Here is a 25,246-nt window from a genome sequence, read left to right as displayed (position 1 = left end):
GAATGTTATAATATCACAAACTTCTAAAGTTTGGAAGCCTGTATCACACTTACAGCACAACGGAGATGGACAAGACAATCCACTTCGGAAATATCTTATCGTTGGATACTATGGTCATTGTATGACTTGTTTTGAATGAATAGCAACGAAGTTACAAGGACTTGAAAATTTGATTCTTTTCGAAAGGTTTTATTTCGAAAAAATGCTTACATAAATATCATATCTAGTTCCTTGTGTGATTTGCAATGGATGTGCAAAATTATTTTGCTGTTTACAGCACTTCGATATCTCAAATCGTTCCGGAGATATGATAAACATCGCTGAAGTTTGCAACACTGCTTAAATCATGTAATTACGAGGACTTGTTATAATTGCACGTACTAAGATACAGGGGCGGATCCAGGGGGGGGCATCGCTTCCCCCCCAGAAGAGGAAACTTTCTTAAAATAAAACCCATCCCAAAGTTTGGAGCCCTTAAAAGTAGCAGTATGACCACCCAGCGCCCCCCCCCCCCAGAAGTCGGTCCTGGATCCGCCCCTGCTAAGATATTCTTGCAATGCTATAAAAGAGAAAGAAAACAACAATCAGTTTAAATATTGTCCAGAAATACGCAATTTTCAGAAGTGTTGCGAACTTTTTCAGTGTTTAACATATCTCCGGAATGATTTAAGATATCGAAGTGTTGTAAACGGCAAAATTACTCGTTTACCAATTGCAAACCACACAAGTAATTAGATATGATACTTAGATATGATACTTCGAAATAAAGCCTTTAAAAAATCAAATTTTCAAGCTCTTGTAACTTCGTTGCTATTCATTCAAAACAAGTCATAATCTGACCATAGTATTTGACGCTAAGGTATTTCCGATGTGGACTGTCTTGTTCATCTTCGTTGTGCTGTAAGTGTGATAGAGGCTTCCAAACTTTAGAAGTGTGTGATATTATAACATTCTTAGTATGCAACACTAAATAATAAATGTAGTATTTTAAATTTTCGTTTAGCATGCTGACTTGAAATATGTAATAATGTGACGTAGTGCCATTTGAAAAAGAAATATCTTTATACTGGGATGGCTACAGTGTTCATTGGGTGGTGGTGTTTAATACGTAAAACGATGTCTCTCTTCTTATAGTTGCTTCATGCAAAGTTTCGCTTTTCTCCCTCTTCTGGTTTCTCCGTTATCACGGATGTTACAGATATAGACTGAAATAGTGTGACGTCACATCCGTCTCGTTGCTATGGCGATCCTGGTTTTATTTTCTAAATAACATGGTCTAAGAACCTAAGTGCAAAGCAAAAACAGTGACGTGTTAAGTTCCGGATTGCTAACATTAGAGTAAAAGAATCACTTGTATATGTTTGAAAAAAATCCAATGAATGATACTACGAAAACATAGAAAAAGCAAGCAATTAGGTAAATAATATATTAAAATATGTCAAACGTTGAAAGTGAAATGTTTCCCGTGATATCGCAGATTTTGAGAGGTATACATTTGGAGGTTACGTCAGGTATTAAAATGCCGGATATCTATTAAATTTAAATAATTCTGGAAAATTTTTATTTAGTACCATCAGTGTCACATTACATTCCAAACGTGAAGGTCTACAGAAATAGTTTAAAACTTATGCTGAACCTCTCATAATCGGATGTTTTCTTGTTGTACTGTCAGTATATATTTTTAAAGTAAGTAGGAAATATAAGGGCAGATCCTATGCATGTTAACCGATCAGAAATTAGTCCTGATTCAAAATTCTCAGAACAAATATGTTTGTTCTATTTCCACTGTGACGACAGCTCATCAGTCTGTTCCATATAGTTTTTACATTGGGTATAGTTGATTTTATTTATTGTCCATTACGTGGTAATGGTGCTGGCATCATTTTGCAATTTCTATCTTATCAGATTACCTAGAGATATGGTCCCTGTAGAAAAAGATTCCTTATGTGTTACTTCGTTAATTGCTAAATTTCATCGTAAATTTTCTGAATAGTGAACCCATATTCTTAATCTATATTTTTTCGTGGCAACTTTACTTTGTACTCAAAATATTCTAAATTATTAACTGTGTGTTCTTATTAACAGTATACTTCATAGTATTCCTATCAGTCCATGCATTTGTTTAGAAAAAAAAAACATGGCAATCACCATGGTAGCGAAGAGGAAATGACGACATCACTATTCCAGTCTATTGTCCATCCTGTATATCATCTACTTTTCGATAGAAATATCGTCTTTATAACTCTGTATTTCTCCTTTTCATAAGCCAATTTACAGGTTAGAAAACGATGTACACGTATTTTCAATATTTATTTCTTGATATATTTCGGGAAACAACGACTCTCTTCGTCAGTGAAATGTATTATCGCATTATCAGAAAGGATTTGAAGTTCGACTAAGACACTTTACAATTTCAACTCTTTCCGAAAATAAACTTTGCATCCGCCAGTGACTGGAATCATGCCATAAAAAAGCAAACTGCTTTACGGGTGTACACGCGACACTGCTATTTTGTCCATTTATAATTACAGGATTACATTGCCATGCGATGAACTTCCTTCTCTGCTAAAGAACAGATTACTTCGATATGTTCCACAGGCTGAATCCCTATGTACCCTAGCCTGCAAACCCTCTGAGGATAAGGACCAACTTAATTTCATTTTTTTACAAGAATCGAATGTAGAACGCCTCCTCCGCAGGGTCACTTCAGGTTTTGCCCGTGGGAGAAAATTGCCTCACCTGTCTAAATCTCCTTTTAATACCGTTATTGATTCCCTTCATCACACTTGCATATTATGTACAACATCCTCCAGCTTGTTTAAATCTAGATTGAATTCATCAATTGTTTATTCCACAGTTACCACAATACGAGGGCATCAGAAGTCAGAACGCAAGAGTTCAGTTAATTTTAGATTTTCATTCGAACATTTTGCTTTTCATTTACACATTAATGTGTTTTACACTAAAATACAAATGCTGAGAAAAGCAACATTTATTATAAAATGATAAAACAATAAATGTGACAATTTCGGATATCTAACATATCCTTCTTCAGACATTATCGAGAATAATTGAAACTGCATACATATATATAGTCATTATGACAAATTTTAGTTCTTTAACAGACATATATAACGGAAACACGGAAAATTCTGTACGTTGATTGGTTGATCAATAAAGAATCAGTCAATCCTAACAGAAGTTGATCAAAGTTGAAACTAAATACCAAGATCCTCGCTGGTCCAGTGGAAAACTAAGCTACAAATTAAAACTTTCCAATTACTTTGCAATGACATCTTGTATTTTCAGTGTACAGTGTTATTTTAAATATCTTTTCCGGATGATTTTAAAATATGCACTAACCCGTTACAAGAATAAGAAGAAATATACAAAAAAGGAAAGAAAAATGGATTGATTATAATAGGATGATTTGTGATGAGTTTTCGTCTTTACGTTGTCATAACAACGTTTTTTGTAAATAAACTATATAATTCAGGTACCATCATATAAAGGTATGCATACATAAATATAAATGTGTATATTTACTTCAATAATTGTGTGTCACAATAAAGCAAGGAAAGCTAAAGGCAATCTAAACAGTTTTAAGTGATTTTAGTAATATAATTTAACTATAATCTGGACTGAGGGCCTATGTATAACGAATTACGTTATAACTTGCCCCACTGCTCGTCAATTTTAAGTCCTGCATTCCAATTCATAACACAGCTTTCCTCTTTTTCAATGAGCCTGACTTTCTTCCACTTTCTTATTAACGTCCTTTGTTCCTTTGCTAACACTTCACTCTCACACCAATTAATATTGTGCCCCGTGTCCCTTACATGACTGTCTTAATTTGTAGCTTAGTTTTCCACTGGACCAGGGAGGATCTTGGTGTTTAGTTTCAATTTTGATCAACTTCTATTATGATTGGCTGATTCTTTATTAATCAGCCAATCAGCGTTCAGAATTTTCCGTTATGTATGTCTGTTAAAAGAATTTAATTTTTTTTTCTTAACAATGAATAGATCGAATGAATGAATTCGTTATAATGACTATACAGGGTATCCCAGCAGGAAGGGGCAATATTTTGGGAAAAGGTAGTATGAGTGATTCTAAGCAAAAAGTTCCTATGAACATAGGTCCTAATCTCAATGGTTTGACAGCTACATGTTGTGCACCATTTTTGACTTCCTTGCATATTGTTCACCCTGTAACTATTTTACAGAGGTAAGACACAGCGCATTTGTAAGGTGATGAAATAACCTTTCCAACGGTATGCAGCATGTGGCAGTATTGTCTTCGGAAGGGAAACTATTGAGGGAAATTTGAGAAAGTTAAGATTATTTAAAGAAATTGGATGGCAACACTGATTCCAAAATATTCCTCAATAACTTCTCTTCCAAAGATACCACTGCCACATATTGTATATCATTGGAAAGGTCATTTCATCACCTTTCAAATCCGCCATGTACCATCTCTGTAGAATAACTACAATAATCAATTAAAGTAAAAAAAAATGGTTCACAACCTGTAGCTCTCAAACCGCTGAGATTAGGACCTATGTTCATATCAACTATTTTGCTTAGAATCATCCATACTAACATTTCCCAAAATATTGCCCCTTCCTCCTGGGACACCCTGTATGTATGTATGCATTTTCATTTATTTTCGATAATGTCTGAAGAAGGATATGTTAGATATCCGAAACTGTCATTTATTATTTTATAATAATCGTTGCTTTGCTCAGCATTTGTATTTTAGTGTAAGTTATTGAATATAGCAAAACTAGTATGAATCAGTTAGACATTAATGTGGTTACAAATTGATCTAGTTAGCTTCGAACATCGAACAGGGTGACACGTTTTCTTTCTTTGCTGCGTTTCTTTTGTAACGAAAATGGAGGATTCGCTTTCATACTACACGGTATTAGAATCATAGAGGAGGTCGTTAAGGTCAACCTTTCCTTTGTTTGTTTGGATCAGGTGGAATTTTCAAGAGGAGTTGCTCGATTTGCCTATATTTGTAACACGATAAAACCAATATACCACTGGCACAACAACTCTTATGGGCCTGAGCCGCTCTAACGCCATCTGTTAGCAAGCGGTTGAACTAAGTCCAACCTAGTGACGTACGCGTGGTCAGCGCGCCAGTGTATCGGGAGCTTTCTAGACCTAGTGGCCGTCACGTCTTTTATTCACGTGACTCTCCAGTTTGCCTCATGACACTGGGTGAACGCAGAAAATTGGGGAGCACCGGCCGGGAATCGAACGCGGGACGTGAGTCCAACGCTGTAACCACTACACTATGGTGTCCCTTTAGTAATATAATAGCTCTGAGCAATGTTCGAATAATTCCGATTCGTTCATCGAAAACCATAGAAGCGGAATTGGTGAACAGGACTTTGTACACCAGAGGTCAGTTCTCTCTTAAACATCCACTAGAGCTCCTCCAAAAATAATTCATGATTCGCTAGATTTTCCCATTGGCCATCAAACTAAAAATTTCTCCACCAAATAAGCATTCGAAACCACCAGATTTGGTGGGAAAAGCAGTAAACTGGCAACATTTCTTTCTTTTTTTTTAAAAAAAAAAAAAAAAAGTTCATTTTTTAACTGAAAGTTGATAGCCTAAATAGTTTTAATGTGTGTTGTCGGTTTATTGAGGAAAGTAAGAATTTCCCAATTTCAACTGAACACTAAATGCTATATTATCAACATTGAAGGCACAGAGATTACATAACTAAAAGTGTTTTCTTCTATCTGTAGAAAGTCAATGCCAAACGTTTATCGTGGATATGTTGTTGGAAACAAAATATGTAAAAGTGTGATAAACACAAACCTGTAAGAGGGATGATGTAATTATGTGGTGGTATGCTGTGAACTGTACTCGTCAAGGCGCAGCAAGCATATCACTATTGTCTAAGGCAGCGTTTCCCAACCTTTTTCAACTTGCGGCACACTACGGGTGTAACTTGAATTCTCGCAGCACACTCGTAGATATTATTATTATTATTATTATTATTATTATTATTATTATTATTATTATTATTTGCAATTATAAAATACCATGGTATTTTTTTTTCTGTGATTACTGATCTTCTTCTCATAGAGATGAAAGCTCTATCACGGGTTTTACCCTATGCTAATTCATTATGCTTATTTTTTATTCTAATTTTAAAATGGAAAACAATTGCAATGAAATATAGGACTCAGATTTTTAAAAATGTGCTTTCTTTTTCGAAAACTGTATCCAATCTTTCACTAAGAACGAAGATCACTAAATAACGAACGAACAAACAAATGTCTTGTACTTTTTAACTTCGTTGTTTTGACCAAAACCGGTGCATATTATTGCAATCACACAGCTTGCGATGCGTCGAAATCAAAACACAGCTGTTGAACAAAGTGTTTTTCTGTTATTCACGTGCGAATGAGTGTTATACGAACGTTCACTTGACGCGTACCGTACAAATACTTCCATTTCTCGGTGTTAGTATGACTCTCAATTGAAGCGTATTACAGGAGCTAACCGTGGAAATATGTACGAGCCGAAATACTGTCTGCTACACAGTAATAGATGTAGAATAATATATTACAATTACCGTAATTTTTTCCATGGTAGAAATTCAAAGTAATGGGAAATACAAAAATACACATTTTTTCCTATGTCTTGCTATAAAATTAATAATTTTGTTCCGATTTCCTCGCGGTACACCAGCGGTCCATTCGTGGCACACCAGTGTGCTGCGGCTTACCGGTTGGGAAACGCTTGTCTTAGGCTTAGGAGGTGCGTGGAAGAATTTCTAGCTCTTACCGTGATTTCAATTGAACACTGCACTTCATCAGAATTGCTCTTTCGAAAATGATTTAAATTTGTCGGTTAAATTGATAATCATAGTATTCTTTCACATCTAGCTAGTTTTTTTAAAATATATTGTTAATAGTTGAAATGGAATCGAAGCCTCTATTAGAGTTCGTACCCGAAACTTTTTTTCCACTAAAGATCGAACTGGGACCAAGCACCCGATTAACCACTTTCTAAAATCAGAAATTAAAAATACAAAAATGTGCCAAGTTTATTCGTTTTTGCTTGATGGTTTCGCGGTACTACTTATCACAATATCACTTTTCACGATTCGGGCTTTTATGACAGGAACAGAAACACTAAAATTTAGGAGACAATTAAGAACATGCTCCAGGAATTGAACCAGCATCAGGAACTGAATCCGAAACCGTTCTCCACACTTTCCCACTACGCTATGCAAGCTTATAGGGTCCCTTGATGTTTACTATGCAATTTCGCGTGTTTCTAATATTTAAAGAAAAAAATGGTACCAAAGGAAGTGCGAAGTTTGTTTTGTATTTTAATCCTTCTCTAATATGGTGCACTACGAAGTATAGTTGAGCTGGATCCGACCTAGTGCGGTTTCATTTTTAAGGAGAGTATATTTATCTTAGTAATTTGCGATATATAATGTAGTTACAACTTCCAAATACTATCACTGAATGTTATACGCTGATTCAAAAGAAAGGAATGATCATTTCAAAAAAAAAATCTATACAAATTCGTTATTTAAGCAGTGTTGCAAACTCTACCAATGTTTATGATACTACGGAATGGTTTGAAATGTCAAATTGCTGTAAACGGTATTATGATTTTGTTCATTGGACACTATTTAGCCACTTATACATATGACACTTAGCACTTTTTCGAAATAAAGTTTGTATAAAATAGTAATTATTTAATTTATTGTAACTTTGTTCGTATTTATCTGAAATGTATCTTATCATGGTCATAGTATCCGACACTAAGTTACTGTAGATATGCACTGCCTCGTTTATCTCACTTCCTTTATTATTGTTGTAGAGCTCTCAGAAATTTGGATATTAGTGATACTGTAGCATCCTTAGTTGGCAACACTGAATAAAAAGTGTAGTGCGTTGATGTTTCGTTTTACATGTAGATTTGAAATATGTAATAACCAGAAGTAGTGCTGTTTGAAAAAAAAAATAAAACTTTATACTGAGATGGTAACACTGTTAGTCTGATGATATTGTCCCATATGTCAATTAGTTTAGTAGTTGGAAAATGAGTCACTTTTAAGTAGTTCACCCTATATATACATAGTGTTTCAAAACACCTACAACGTTTGTGATGTGATTCCTAACGCCAAGATAAGATCAAATGTATAGACCATCTGGGTACATAAATGCTTCCTTTCGGAGTTATAGGATGTCAAAAAACATGGAGAAATGAACTTTAACGGTCATTGCCTCCAAAACTATGAGACCTACCGTAGTCGGGTCAAGACTTCATTTAGGAATTAGTATGTACCATATCCAAATATCCAAGTTTCAGAATCCTGAGGCACTTCTGCAACAATTTTTATACAGGTAGTTGGTGAGTATTTCAAATTATATGTTCGTTGCCAAATTCCTTCTATAAAGATTGTTGCATGAGTACCTTAGGACTCTGAAACATGTAGTTTTGGATAGGGCAAATATTAGTTCCTAAGTGAAGTCTTGACCCGACTATGATAGGTCCCATAGTTCTGGAGCTATGGTGCATTAAAGTTCTTCTTTTTTTTCATGTTTTCGGCAGCCTATAACTCCGAAAGGAAGCATTTGTGCACCCGGGTTGGTCTATACTTTTTTTTATCTTACCTTGGTGTCAGGAATCACCTCCCAAACGTTCTTGGTGTTGTTTTGAAACACCCTGTATATAATATAAAACTCCCTTCAAACTGAGAAATTAAGAGTAAATATTTGCCCAAAAAGTAAGCAATGATACGTTGTTGGGTCGGATCCGACCCAAATCATAGTATTTAAAGGTATATTCGGTACCTGAATATGCGGTATATTCCAGAGAAAGCGACAAGCGTTGAACAGTATTGAGTCTGAAATATAGCCTGTGACATGCTACCTAAAGAACTTGCTTAACCTTTAGGATAAATTTCCATATGTAACATTAACATCTGAGCGTTCAACGTAAAAAGTTTGACATGGTAAAAAGATTCAACATCACCTTTTTGGCTGTGGGGAATGGGAAAATTATCTTGTGTGAACAATTATCATTTTCAAGCTTTTATGTAGGTCATCGTGCTTTTAATCTAAAGAAACAAATCAGGAAAACGGAAGCAGCAAATCAGGAAAATATTTTCTTTGTCAAAGGTTACAAAAAAATTGCGTCACAACTATTCCATTTTTATTTTTATTTTTTAAAGTACCGGAAATTCTATGGAGTTGCATATGTTCTTGTGAGGCTAAAAATTGAAAGAAAAATAGTAGTTAGTGATCTGTTCCTCACGCATACCTACTATTTTCATCCCGCAAAGAATGACACAAAAACGAGAGGACAGGAGGGGGGGGGGAAGCACTGACCTGGAAGTTCAAATCATGAACAGCGCAATTCACGACCGAACAGTAGTACTAGACATTTTACTACATTACGGTATCCACTGCTTCAGAAGAAATGTGTAAACACGATTGCGATGAAAAATGTGTATATACTGTACAGTCTCTCCTGAGGCGTTAAAAAAAAATCAATATTTGTTTTTAAATCCAAATTAACAGCATTCGATAAGGGTGCATTTAGGCGGGCAGCCAACCTTTTACGGGGGGATTAAGACGTGAAGATGTATCTTTTTGACCAGCGTTTTTCAAACCGTAGTCCGGGGATAAAAAGTGGTCTTCGAGGTCTGCCTTTGTGGTTCTCTTAAATTGAACATTAGTCCAAAAACGTATAGAGACAAAAATTCAAGTAACTTATGTATTAAATACGATAGTTGAAAATATCTAACAGGTATAGACTATTACACAAATATTATTATACAATTCAATAAGGTAAGCAATAATTTAGGAATAATAAAAAAAAATGGATCGAAATAGTGCGATCTCGGCCAATAATTAGTTTTAGGATCAGGGGACACAAAATTTTTGAACGATTCCTAAATAGAGTTTTCGTATTTTTACGGAATAAGCACATCATACTGAGTGATAGTTTGGGTTTGGCTACGCTATATGTAGTTCTCCAGATATAAGCCGTAAAAGATTTTTTTTTTTTGCCTGAAATGTATTGGATCCTTTGATCCAAAAATAGCCTAAAGAAATGATTGTATTACAAAATATAATATCTTTGGGGAGCTTCAATTATATGAAGAAAAAACCTACTTTCTATTAACCAATACAAAATTAAGGTAAGTTTGATTAATATTATTTAAGTATCCCCATTGGGATATTGCGGTCGAAAAGTGGGAGGTCGGTACGGACCGTGCACGACTATGTACAGAAAAACCATCTTTTTTCCGGCTCGATCAGAGGCGGCAGGTAACCACCGACCCTGTTCCGACCCTTTGCCGACTGTATGTCGGCAGATACGTGACGTCGCGACAGGGCTGGTCACAGATCCGACTGTCTGCCGAAGAAACTGAGAGTCTTTGTGCCGCAGTCGTTTTTGAGACTACTTAGCAGTTAGGCCGCCAAATTCTCGACCCTAAACCAGCCTTTGAAACGCCATACTGCCTACCGCTACGTTGCCGTTTTGTCGAATGTAAATCAACCGTGGGAATGTTGTCTTTCCGACGTCTTTTTGTTAACCAATGTAGGTTTGCCTCGCCTTTGCCGACCCAAAATCGATCTCTGGGAAGTTATTTCGACGTTGTTGTGCCGGCACGGCTACTTTCGTAGAATATTTTCCGCGAGTCGGACAGTCGCGGGTAGCCCTTTTGCTGCGGAGGCGGACATCGGCGGCAATTCCCCATGGGGATACTGGTATAGTGATGTACACTAAATAAATAAATAAATAAATAAATAAATAAATAAGTTTCCTTTCAAAGGAGGCACGACTATAGTGCAGAGATGGAGTGGGTCGGTGGGTCAGTGGGTCAAGTTTTCTGGGTGGGTCAGTGGGTCGTGGGTCAACAGCATGTGACCCACAACCCACTGCGACCCACCATGACCCACTGCGACCCACCACCCACCATGACCCACTGTGACCCACCACCCATCATGACCCACTGCGACCCACCACTCACCGTGACCCACTGCGACCCACCGACTCAGTACGATCTACCGACCCTCTCTGCTCACTGCATTGTAGACAGTATCTTCTGAGGACTGGTAAATTTGTCTCCGTTTTACTTTCAAGACCTTCATTTCCCTTTCTTTTCCACTTGTTTCTGTCTACTTACCTGAAGTGAGTATATCTAACCAAGTGAAGAAAGAACGTCAGGCACTTTTGGATATTGATATTTTTAATAGTAATAAGAGCAATAGGACTTACACTACTACTTCGCTTTCGAGACCTGAGAGTTTTTAGAGCTAACTACTGGAAAAAATACATTTTTGAATCACTATAATATACAAATTATTATATAAAAAAATTGAATGTAACTATGTCTGCCTGATCATCACGGTCAAATTACAAAGTCAAATGAAATTACTTTTGGTATATAGTTAGGCCTTAATCCAAATTGGAATGTTATATTGCTTTTATTATAATGCATAATATCCTACGAAGGTAGTGAGGATCCGAAATTTTGCGGAAAAAAAATGAGTATCTCGCAAGCCGTTAAACTTACGGAGATGAAATTCAGTGTATTAACTCTTTATTGAAAATAAACAGTGTCCTAGCATTTTTTAAAATTCTCCTTTATGTGGGGGGGGGGCACTTTCTATATATAGAAAATTGGTAGTGAGTTGGTTTGTAAAAATGATCGAAAAAGATCGATGTAATTTAAGAAAAAAAATAGAAACAAAAATACAGTGCTTGGCTTCATATATCCTTTGCTTTCTGCTATAATAATTGCTGAAGCGTATGTTTATTATTTGGAGCGCTTACAGCACAGGGCAATCAACCCATAAAGTTGTGAGAAAAATAGGCATAAAATTTGTACTGTAAACTTAATTACATCGAAATTTGAAGTTTGGATTGTACACATAATTATATGGAAAATTTTACACTTTTTCTCTCTTTACGTTGGTCTATTTACTTTGATTTAGAACTTTGAAATTTCATCCTTTTTTCCACTGAAAAGTATTGATAATTCAACAAGGAAATAATTATACTATGATAATTTAATTGAAATTCATCGTAATTTGGCACATGGCAAACAGCAGTGTGGTAATTGAAGTTGAAGGAGGAGGGAAATTCCCATTCATCTCTGAATACTTTCCAGAAACCTCGTTCCCTTTCGCTTTCTAGACGGGGGAGGGAACTTGGTAATGGTATCAAACCTTCATGTGTAATTACAAAAATTAAATTTATAAACAAATAAGAAATCATCAGTTTATCAAGCTTTAATTGATAATTTATTCACAAGATTCCCTATCTAAGGCGTGGTAGATGAAGTTTCTGTTCTACATGGGTCGACATTACCAACTGACATGGTCGATATGGAAAAGATGTTGTATGGTGATAGAGAGATGATACTTCTTGCTGAGTATTTCAAACCTAACCAACAAAAATCGTTATCAGACTTAAGTCTAACAAGTAGATTGTCGATGAGAAGTTGCAGAAATCGGGTAGAAATATTATCAATTTCCACGACAGAGTGCGAACGGGAATTTCCCCTTATGAATTTACAGATGACTAATGTTAGAAATACACTAAGTGCTCAAACATTGTCTAGCTTGTTGCTCATCATTGTTAATGGCCCACCGCTAGACAAGCTCAAAGTAGACGAGCTAGTTATTTCTTGGCTGAAGGAGGGACATCATTCCACTGCGGATGATTTACCGCCAAAAAGTTACCAACAGGAAATAAATCCGATTTCAGATTTGTTTTAAGGTGGAAAATTACGTGTTACGGAAAATGTATACTTGTATTACTAATGGCTTATTGGTGTTATTCAACTTTGTACCTAATTTTTAGTAAGTCTCCTCTTTGCTTTAGGTAAACTACTTTCAATAAATATTCATAATAATTGCAATTTTTCATATTTGTAACTTAAATTTAACATGGTGTTTTAGTGATTACACAAATTACAATTATGAGCATACTTTATGGAGATGCTCTCACAGAGGGTAACCGAGCACCTTTATAACCCTATGAACAACTGATTTTTCAAGTCTTTTGTGAGAAAAATACTGTGAACTGAGAAACCATAACCTTTTCCATATTGTACAGGAGTATTTTCCTGCGAATAGAAGTTTCTTGTGGAATGCGTTCAGAAATTAACACTTGAAAGAATACTCTCTTAGTACAAGTATATTTTAGGCACACACTAATTTTCCCCCACCTCGAACTTTTTCAATTTCCTCACTGAAAAACACTTTACCATTTTATATCGTAAAGGTCAGATCCACTGTTATTGTAGCAGAGTGGTGCTTGAGCGATTGACTAGAAATTCAAACTCCGATTAGTGACAATTTCACAGTCTTGTTTTATTACAAGTGTAAACTCTTTAGTCAGTTTAGAAGAGGCCGTGGATCGTGTTCAGAGTTGATGACGATGGATTTTGGTGAGTCTGAGTAGGTCAAAGTGGATGAAAGTGGTTCATGGAAGGTGGTGGGTCAGAGTGGGTCACCGTGGGTGGTGGGTCATGGTGGGTCACAGTGGGTCATGGTGGGTGGTGGGTCAGTGGGTCGTGGGTCACGGTGGGTGGTGGGTCGTGGGTCAAGTTTTCATTGACCCACGCCAACTCTGCTATAGTGGTCCGTAGAACATTCTGGATAATAAAAAAGTTCCACGTAGTCCCTCCCCACTCGTCTAGTGGCTAGCACTTTTGCCTTTGTTGCACCTGGTCCCGGGGATCAATTCCCAGTGGGAAAGCATTAGAATATAACACATTACGGTGGTTCGGATACCACCTTAAAACTGTAGGTCCACGTCTCATATATAGCATATATGCTGAAACGGGGTGCTAAACTTCAAAAGACAAAGAGCTGCGCCACTTGAAGAAAATTTGAGGAACGCTGTTTTAGACCATGGTTCGACATAATTGATAGGGACAGGTGAGTTTCAGAGGGCACATTCTCCACATACTTCTACTGCGGCAGTAAATTTTCGGATTTCTTAAAATAGTTTGTGACGACATGATCTAAAGTACCTGAATTTCTGAACTTAAGATATATATATATATATATATATATATATATATATATATATATATATATATATATATATATATATATACCTTTCCGAGAATTTGATACCGCTTTTTTTTCTAAATTGTGCTGATTATTATGGATCAATTGGATAAGAGTAAAACTTAGTAATTATGATTAGTACTTGTTTCATGAGATAGTTTGGATGTTAAAAGTTACAAAATATTGTAACTAGATATGTTGAACCGATTTAAAAGATTTATGCTTTGGATTTTACTAGTGCTCTACACAAGTAGTTTTAGGAAACTTCTAGTTCTTAGGAGCAAACTTATGTTTCTTCTGCTTAGCAAGATATAATTACGTTGTACAGTATGGATACACTTACGTATTCTCCTTGTAATAACAGAGTAATGGATACAAATAGCATTATAGGTTATTTGAAAGTATCAATTAAAGCAAACCAAAAACACTAGAGTATGCAATATGTGACAAATTTATTTATTTAAGATGCCTAATCACTGCGAAATGAAAATACCACTAATTTTACAGTAATTATGTTATATCTTCAAATAGATAAGAGATAATCGAAATGTGAAACAAGAGCGCGCTAGACAATATTATTTTGCATGAGGTACCGTTATCGCCAGTCACCTAGTATCTTTCCGTTTGTAGTCATTTATAAACGCGAAAATAAATGCCGATTTTCTAAATGGCTGAAAATCGAAAGCAGATAAGTGAGTCGTTATAACGGTATCTCATCTAAAATAATATTGTCTAGCAAGCTCTTGTTCCACTTTTCGATTATCTTTTATCTATTTGAAGATATCACATAATTACTGTAAAATTAGCAGTATTTTAATTTCGCCGTGATGGGGTCTCTTAATTTACTATTAGAGTACTTAACTACAACCCAATTTCTCAGGAGGAGATACAAAAAATATCATTATTATATTAAAAGCGTAATAACCTTGTACTTTCCCTATCTAAAAAAAAAAATGTGATTTTTAAAGAAATATATGACAGATGTGACCAGCAACAATTGCAATTATGAGAAATGCCACAACAGTTGCTGATGGACTGTTACGCTGGTTCGTTCTACAATAGTTCGGTTTAATAATAGAATGAATGTTTCTTACAATTCCACAGTTAGATTAAAATCCACGCGGATAACACTACGGTGTTCTAGCTATAGGCTACGCGCACACACACTCCCACAGACTACTATTCTAACACAGTTTCAAGTATCTACTTGGCTTGCTTCTTCTGCAGTTGACAAGTTTCATTGAACTGCTATATTTTAACAAAACTAAACATATTAAATAAATTAGGACTAAACAGTTGCGATCACGTTGCTAATCGCCTTCTAAGTTCGTATCAAATTTAGGATTAATATTGAGGATAAAAGCTAGCCCACGAAAGTTGAGTGAGAAAATTACTCTCAGCGAGATATATATTACAAATTGATACATAGCTAAGAGGATTACGATATCGCAGCATTTGTTGTGTGTTTTGTTTACAAAGCTGAACTACTTAATCTGATTGATGAAGCCATTAATCGGTGACGAATAGGGTGACAATATTTGTTCACAATTAACTAGAAAACATACCGGTATTTGTCAACACGATTCTGGACCCAATGGTATTTCACTTCATGGATTGGTCAGGTGTAAATATGCTTTTAAGGCAACACATTAATGTATTTTGACGGCTTATTACAAGGTATTCTCTCAAATGTTGTGGAACTCAAATTCAAGACATTATTTTCATATATTTCTGCTAGCGGAAAAGTTGAGGTACGTAGGGTTCATTTTGTTTCTGATACTGTTACTATTAGTTTCTGTAATGTTATGAGAACATTCTCCCATAAGGCTATTACTTAAAAATAGCTGAAAACACTACACTACTATCAGCAAGAGTGCAACTTTCTTAATATGTTAAGTTGGGATCCGAATGATTTATTGAATACCTAGATTCTTGTCGTGCAAACTTTTTTTTTTTTTAATTAGTTCATTTGGTTTACAGAGTCCGCCAGAAAAATGTATACACTCTTTGTCATCCTATATCAGGGTACTGGCATTGACAATTGTTTTAAAATTTAACCCTAGAAAGGCAAACTCCACTATCAACCCATGAAAGGTAAACATACGTAATATTTAAGTACACACTAAATAATGATCTATAAATATATGATTCATATAGAAACTCTTATTGTTGATTTGCTCAGGGTTCCAAAATTGAAGTTTTATTGTTTAGATAGTATTACAACACAACTATTATTCGGGGCCGTAATTTGTGGGAGCAGGGGTGACAACTGCAACCTAGGGAAGCTCCCCGCGGTTTGAGAGGCCCCATTTTAAGAAAAAAATTTTCTAACTTCATAGACGGTACGAATATGAAATTATAAATGAAGCATCAAACAGGTTCGCTACATTACATAAACAAAACAGCAAACAAAAGGTAAATAAAACAAAAATGAGTCGTGAGCCCACTTCAGTAAACAAATATTTACTATTAGGGGCACTAGAAATAATATTTATTCGTATGACTTTGAGATTTGTCAATATTGTCCCCTTAATTAATTGTCATGTATGGAACGGGCCCAGGGGCGTAAGTGACGGCCCCGCAGATTTTGCCGTGTGGGAGGGCCCACAGGCTCCGGGGGCCCATAAAGAGTAAGAGAAAATGGAAAGAGAGAGGGCACAAGAATTAGAAAAACAACTTTTTCTTGGGTGCCCAAATACACATATTAATGCTTGCCCCCTGCCCCCCAGAAAAAAATCTAAGTAACGGCGCTCCTATTATCCTAAATCTTTTAGAAGTACATAGAAAAAAACAAAATAAACATTATTAACACTTAAGAGCAAACTCTGAGAAAGTCTAGATATATCACTGATTATTTTTTGTTATTAGGAAATATTGAATTCATATTGAATAGTTCTTTCACATTATATGTTAGATTGGTTCACAAATCACACACAGTTATAACACATTTTGATCTGATGTTCACCACATACTGGCTTATTGCAGTTATAGCAGTGTTCCTTCTTGGGATTTTCCCACTTGAATCTGTCATTGGATTTGTGTTCCAGGGACCATTCTTTCCTAGCAATTCACTAACACCACTAATTTTCACTTGCCTTTCGTCAAATGGAAGTTCATTTGCCTTCTCATCTCTAAAATATACTGCCCTCTCTGTCTGATTTTATCCAGATTCTTCTCTTGAATGCGTGGCGAGACTGCTATTTTCGTTCTTACTACATGTGGAAACTTTTCGCTTCTTTGGTTGGATTTGAGGTTTCACATTCAACATTTCGAATTCCTGACACAAAATGTTGCTCAATATCATTTTCACTGGGGTAGTAATCTGGATCTTTGTTGGAGTCATCTACTTCTTCTGATCTCACATCAAATTCGGCGTTATCTTCCTCCATTTCAGTATCTGAGGTTCCTCTAATATCCGTAAAATAGCTTCCTCGCTATTTATTGCACCACACTCGTCCATTTTTGTAATAATAATTAAATATTTACGAATGACAATAGTCCATTGATTGTAAAGATACGTAAAAAAATGCATGCAAGAAAACTAACGCTAAAGGTAAACACACGCTAAACTTACGTATAAGATTTTACGTTAAAAAGTAAACATACGCCTAATTTACGTATAAGGTTCTACACTCAATCGTTTGGCACAGACAACGTAACACTTACCAAAGTAATTAACGTCGGAACTTCAAGCTAATTAACCCGCGATAGCATATCTAGAGGTTTGTATTTCTACACACAGTTCCTGCTACGTCACATCCGTGTTCCCAACTCGTACACGTAAAATTTACGTAGTTTACCTTTCTAGGGTTAAGTAAGCTGTAGTATGTTTTTTCTCCCAACAGATGTCGGCATTGTTTCCAATTAAAATTATGTTGTAGTTCGGTTTTTTGCTCAACAGATGTCGGTACTGTCAGCACGATTAGTGAAATAAGAAAATGGCAGGAGCACGCTTGACGTTCGAGCAGCGTAAATACGTTTTAAAGTATTTTATCAGGTTTGGGAATTCCATCGAAGTGCAGCGTCAAAGGAGAGGAGAGTTTGGTACTGAACCACCAACCCACCCAAGAATCAAACACATTTTTGACAAGTTTGAGATGAATGGAACGACGGGTGGTCGCTACGGCGGTCAATGTATCATGGAGGCCGATGCACATGCCTCTGTAATCTTCTGGCGAAGGTTCTTGAACGTCCCAAGCAGCGGTCAACATTTTGAACATCTAATGTAAACATATGCTTACTGGAAGGATGTAACACTTGTTTGAACAATAATTAAATATAATTAAGAAATATGATATATAGTTTTCTTAAACAGCGCATACATTTTTTTTTCTGGCGGACTCTATATTTACAAAAAGTATTGTCACTGTTAGCAGAAATCAAACTTCAGTTGATACCCTCTGGTATTTAACATTGCATATTTCTCACAAACAATGCGTAAATAATAATCTTTTGAAGAAGAATAAGAACTATCAATTGCATCAGATTGGTAGTGAACGATATAATTTGTAACACTATAAAGGTTAGTGGCGCAAACGCCTAATCTGAGACAGGTATTAACGCAATGCTTCTGTTCTCCAATAATGTATGTAAGTTAACAGAAGGAATCTTATGTAAGGAGCTAATTAAAAAAAACTGAGGGTGCAGTTACTTAGGAACGTCTAAAATTGAATCTTCCAACAAAGAGCCTGTCCGGTTTGCCGTAAGCGCCCAAACTGTGTCATAATCAAATCAAAAAGTCACATTGCGTGCTAAATCGAGTCTGGAGATTCCAAATCCAATATTTCAAGCACATACCTCCGCGTGAGGAGCCCTGGGTAATTCGCAGAAGATGCATATACTTTATCAGTATTAATGATTTTACTCAAACAACTTGACTTTTGAAAATGTTCTATCCATATTTACCTTACGTGCTATACATTGTTTTTAAGCTCTTCATTATGTCTTTGCAATAAGCTTTTAATTAGCCATCTCCTTATTATAGTTTTCTGAGATATGATGACGACTTCATTTTTTTCATTTATTTTCCATTGATTTTAGTATTCATGTTTCGTGATTTTTTTTTTTTTTTACTACATTCTATCCATTTGAGAACAATTTGCTTTTGTAATATAGAATCTACATAATCACTTACACATTTGAGCTGAATTTCAGTCATCTCCCCGAAAGTCTGTTCACATCATTGCAACCGGATAGGCCCCTTGTTTACTGGCATCAAAAATATTCTTGGTATTGAAGACCAACCATAATCTATACGTTGTTCAACACCTGGTCTTCCGAAGCAAATACGATGCCGAATGTGTTCCAGGAACAAGGACAGAAAAAGAAAATATTTTTTTGGACCGGTACCAGGTGGAAGATAGTTTTTTGTTCTGAGTACAAAAAAGAATTATGCATTTGATGCAATAAGAAAAACTATGTTGAAAATACGAAGAATTGCTATTGTGTACTATTGTATATGATAGTGATATAAATTTGTCAAAGTTCGTTTATTACTGTTTTTAGTAGTAGTTAATTAATAGGGTGCTCTGGCGGACAATATGTACAGAATCAAGTTAGCAGTTTTTTTTGTGTGTATATATCAGGATTACGATTCTCAAGGTATGGTATTCATTTATTATGTTCAAAGAAGTTACGCCATTATAGAACACCAGCCCCCGCCAAGTGAGCTTTGTGGTGGACAAACACCGTGTGCGTGGGTTTCCTTGGGGTTCTCCCGTTTCCTCCCACTTTCTCCATTCCACCATTTCATTCATTTTTCATCATCACCGTCTCCTTTAGCGTAGCCTGCATAACCATGGGACGTAAAACTCAAAGATTTCATTTCATTTCATTTGCTATCATAGGACAAAATAGTGCTAACCTTGTGAAAAAAAAAAGAGTTTAAATCAAAGCAGAAAGACTACAAACCTAATCAGAGGAGTTCCCTATCATTACGACAATGGCCCGAACCACATCTCAGTAGTTGCCAGGCAACTGTTCATTAACGCAAACTTCAACTCGTTCCTCATTTAACTTATATAATATTCTACTGAAGTAGGGCATTTCAGCACCTGTTTCAGAAAGTGTGATTGTACTTACTAAATCACTCAATAATAATAATACTTATTTAGTTTATTGATTAAATAAAAATGGTACCGGTGAGGGCATACAATTTTCGTTATTTTCTCAACGTTATTGCTTAAATCCAAAGGTAGCGAACTTCGAGATAGATAGAAAGACAAAAGTAACGACAATTCTATTGTTTAGACACCTTTGACAACATTTGTTTTTAACAGAATGCTTTAAGTGGCAACTCGTTAACATAATGAACCATTTAAAATAGTGTTCTGAAGTTAAGGGTACCACATACTAGATTTATGCTTTTCGATGTGGACACCTGAAAAACCAAATGATATTTTCTTCCAGTTGAAAATAAGTAGTTAATGACTTGATAATTTCATCTTTCTCTTCTAATCGGTTTAGTACTTATCTAGTTTTAGAAGCTACAATAAAATTTCTCCAGAGTGTAATCAACTGCATCCCAAGCCTATGGCATAGTTGTTAGCTCATCTTGGTGATATTAGATAAACAAAATTCAAGCTGAAATCAAGCATTAGAAGATAAATATTATTAAGAAAAATAGCCGGGAGGAGTGGAACCAGTTTTTTTGTATAGCTGCGAGGAAGGTAGGTAGCTCTCTCGTTTGAACGACGACGGAGAAGTGTGAAAGCTTAATAAAAGAGCATTGACCTACTGGAAGGACTTTCGCATGCCACTTTCGTGACCTGGAGAGATAATGACTGCAATGGAGAAAAAATATTGATGTAATACTGACAATATAATTATAAAGTAACTAAAAACTTAATGGATTTGTTAAAAATGTATTTCACTAAATGTTTCAGTATCGAATAGATAAACGTGAGACAGCCAGAACATCTTTCAAAAACCAGGGCCGGCCCTAGGCAATATGCCGCCCCGTTCTGTGGCATAATTTGCCCCCTTCCTCTTTCTCCAGAAAGAACAAATCGTAAAAGCCGTGATTTTAAGTGTGGTAACCCATCATGAACAACGAAGGGGAGGGAAAGCACACTCGCACTCAAAAAGGCCGAAACACTACAAATGCAATCTCGTTGTTTTTGTTTTTTTTCTTTAAATAATAATCTATTATGTTAGTAAAAGATAAAGCAAATACACCTGCAGAGGAAAGATAGTAATACTTTTTATAGAATTCAATATCGAGCTTCAATCCCAATTTATCAGTTTGAAATTCCAGTACAACTAGCTCTTTTATCTTTATTTCTTGATTTTCCTTCTACATCTGTTAAAAATTAATAAACTTATTTCCAACTTCAACGGTAAGTTGTTTGTGACAAAGATGAGACTAGTTTTCATATCAAAACTGTGATAACTAAGTAAAGGAACAGGTGTTCGCTACTGTTCGAGAATTGAGTTCTTGTATTTGATAACAATCAAGCAGATCATGCTGGGATTTGTTTAACCATTTGTTTAGCACTGTCCACATGACCTTAAACTAATGCGATGTAAACATTATTTATGAATGTAGTATTCAAATAGAAGGTCAGCTTAGTAAATTTAACAATCATCATCATGAAGTGTGTTTCCAACAAGAAATATTTATTTTATGACAGATTTTGTCGCCCCTTGCAAATGCACATGAAGCACATATGGTAGAGCCGGCTAAACTTATCCAAAACTTATCTGTTTAAAATATAAGCGGAATTTTACTATGGAATTGTATAGTTTGCAAAAGCTAGCCAGCTATCATTCTGTTGAGTGATGTGTGGTCAGGTCACACGCTCCCATTAGTGTTATTGATGAACTTCTAGATTCTGTTTTCCGTATCAGAATTCAAATACCTCTCTATTTCCTAAGGATACTGGATCAACACCGAAAAGAAAAGTTTCCCACCGCACACCAGAGCCAGGATAAAGTTCACCAAAGGCTATACGGGAGCAGGAACGGTCATTTTGGTATGAGGGCTCACTCAGGTTTATTATTCCTAATGAGGTTGACGTTAGTTCTACCTCGGACTCCTTAACCTTATTAGGTTTGCTATCAAAAATTATTGTACTCACTTGTAATCACGCTCCTTAGTCTCAGGTTGACCAGAGGACATGACAGCCGAGCCGAGGTTCAGTACTATGAGTAATACAACAAAGCCTCGTACCAAGCAGGTAGACAAAGGCTTCACCAACGTTGTAACCGAAACACTCATTTCTTCCCCCCCGTGTCCTCTCTCTGCCTCGGATTGGATACATTCCTCTGGTCAATATACAATCGGCTTTATTTGGATTTTTAACTTGCACCTTGGGTCGCTATATACTTGTAGGACTCGTTGGAATCGCGCTCAGAAGTTTCTTTATCCGAGGTTTTACGTTCTTGTTGTGGCTCAAAACCTTGAATCGGCAGTGATAGCACGTGCATTGTCCAAAGTCACGATACTGGAAATTTTAAACAGATTATTTTAGATTCAAAACTTAATAATTTAATTCTCTCTCTCTCTCTCTTTCTTTCTTTCTTTCTTTCTTGCTTGCTTGATTGCTTTCTCTCTGTGTGTCTGTTTCTCTCTTTTTTCTTTCTCTCTCTAAAAGGAGATAGAGGAAGTCGATTCTGTAATTAAGTCCTTTGCCGTTAATGTCAACTGAGCGACCTGGATTAGAATCCCAAGGCCGGCGACTGCATTTTTATTTATGATTTTCCTTATTTTCACCAAGTAAATGCTGGAACAGTTTCTTTAGTATACACCCTGGCCTACTTCCGTCATAGATCTTAGTTTTCTTCGTACTTAATATTGGTAATCTTTCAATAGAAAATGGAATTCCGGTTGGGTCTAAATATATGCATAATATACTACAGGCAGCCAGAGCCTATATCCCGGCATTTGTCTGTTGGATCTAAAAAAAAAACTCATTAGGGTGACCGACCACTGAATTCGAATCCGAGACCTCACGATTACGAAGCAAAAAAAAAAGCTTACCCATTAGTCTGAGTCCACATATAAAATGATTTTTCAAAGATCTTAAGGAACGTGCGTTCCTTAAACCGTAGTTCTTAATGAAAACTAACTGAATTCAGTTGATTGGGTGGTTATTCTTTACTTCAGTGTGTAATATCAGTTGATATCCTTAAGCGTAAGTCATTTCGTTTCTATTCAGAATCTACAAGAGAACTTAATGTCAATGCTAGATGTAAAACAGCGTCTGAAGTGTTGCATTTCTTTTCACTATAGCGTTTGTTATAATAAGCGCTCGTTTCATAACATCGAAGTGAGAAAAACGCGAAGACATTTTTGATTGCTTTTTGTGTTCTAGATTGACGTTTCTTACAATGAGAACAATACGCTTTTTTATTTCCTTCCTCACAGATTTCCTCTACTGTATTTTGTATTCATTGTCACTTTCAGTGTTCTGGTGTTTTTATATCGTAATTAGTTATAGAGAGCTCTATATCAAGGTTATCCTAAACTGTCAACCGTAACAAGATTCCATCCAGAATCCTACCAGCAGCCGTTCTCACAAATAACCTTCACCCCCCCTTTTTTTTTTGCACGTGAGGAGTCAAAAGATCGGTATCTCTTTTACGCAACACACATCAGAGTGACAGGGTGTGACGTAAAAAAATAAGAAAATTCTTGCAAATCATGGAACAACAAACGATGTTTCGTCTCAAGCGTAGAATTAAGCATCGACCAGTTACATAAAATATAATCACCATTATAAAGGGGAAACTCCCTCAATGGTAAATGGTTAGCTACTTTCGTGCGGAATACTCTGTTTCAGTTTCCGTTGGGAGTAGAAGTGGTTCTGACCTCAACCCAGAAACTGTAGGCTTGTGTCTTATATAGCAATGGTGTTGGAGGTTAAACGCCAAATGAAACAAAATGAGTTTTCCTCAATCGAGGGCAAGTGGTAGTTCACCTCTGGTGCGTGGGGTCATTGGTTCAATTCCACTTGCGCTAAGTAGACTGTGGTGAACAAACACAACCACACCTTGTGCATGGGTTTTCTAGAAGTCCTTCCGTTTTCTCCTACTTAGTCATTCCACTGTTCTCATCACATCTCCCTTAGGCTCCGCGCATAATGGTGGGACGTTAAAATAAAAATTCCATTTTATTTCAGTTCTTCAATAGCCATTCTATCTAAATATTGACCAGAGGATAACAGAGCCGAGCCGAGGCAGACCTGAGTCCATTGACCGTGTTGGAGAGACATTTACCTGGTCGCTTGGGTATCCGGTGCAAGGCTTTATTCGATTGTTCAGTTTCCTGCCTGTACTGCGCCTCGCCTTGACTGTCCTGTCCTGTCCTGTGGTCAATATGCGGAGGTAACTTATTCTAGTGCAAACGATCGGAAGTTTGCATCTAAGTCCAATTAGACTTTGCAGTCTGCAGACGCTATTTCTGTTTCTCAATCTATTGCTACGTCTTTACTCCGTTAAATAATTGATTTGTAGTTATCACCGTATCTCCGTTAATTTCCTATTCAGACTGGCAAAATTCTATTTGCACACGGTACTTGACATGCGGTTTAGGAGTCACATGTCTGCCATGCACTCAATAGCACATCCTACTTACAAGACTTCTCACAATAAGTGAATTAAAGGAAACTTAGCGACATATTTCAGTTATTAGTAATGTGTTCATATTAGTACGGGTACAGGTGTTGCAAGATGCTAACCCAGCATTTCTTCCTTGTAATTCTGTACTCGTTTTGCCATGGTAATTTCCAAAAAAAATGCAGAAAATTAATCATAATTGCGTTTACACATATTCGCTTTTGTGGGAACTTTATTTTAATCTCAAACTTGGTTACTTCAATAATTTACTTCAAAGCCAGGCAATCTTGGCAACATTATCTGCCACAGCCGCAAGAAATATCTTAGTATTCGCAACTATGAAAGGGTTCTTAGACGACAAAGAACAATTATGTAACAGTTCCATTCTCTGACTTAGTATTCATGCAGTATGCATCGAGTTGTATGTATATGCTCTGTATACTATTAAAATCTATGAATCTATCTTAGGATGCGTCCAAACTATGCACATTTATGAACATTTCTTTCGTGGACATTCTCATTGTAACAACCTATGACTAATTAAGCATGACTGATGACTGTACCTGAACATTGATACCTATGACTTCATGCATCGATTATGC

General features: G+C 36.2%; 2 protein-coding genes across 2 annotated transcripts in view; one reads left to right on the top strand and one right to left on the bottom strand.

Moving 5' to 3' along the window:
- Positions 1 to 25,246, top strand: part of LOC145687899 (alkaline phosphatase 4-like) — a 166,149-nt gene that overhangs the window by 9,343 nt on the left and 131,560 nt on the right. The gene's annotated exons all lie outside the window — the stretch shown is intronic.
- Positions 1 to 25,246, bottom strand: part of LOC145687901 (uncharacterized) — a 281,153-nt gene that overhangs the window by 235,068 nt on the left and 20,839 nt on the right. The gene's annotated exons all lie outside the window — the stretch shown is intronic.

Source organism: Thermobia domestica, chromosome 6, assembly GCF_964235325.1.
Source record: "Thermobia domestica chromosome 6, izTheDome1.hap1.1, whole genome shotgun sequence".
In the NCBI taxonomy this organism is placed as follows: Eukaryota; Metazoa; Arthropoda; class Insecta; order Zygentoma; family Lepismatidae; genus Thermobia; species Thermobia domestica.
Note: the sequence above shows the minus strand (reverse complement) of the source record. Positions and strands in the feature narration are given on the sequence as shown.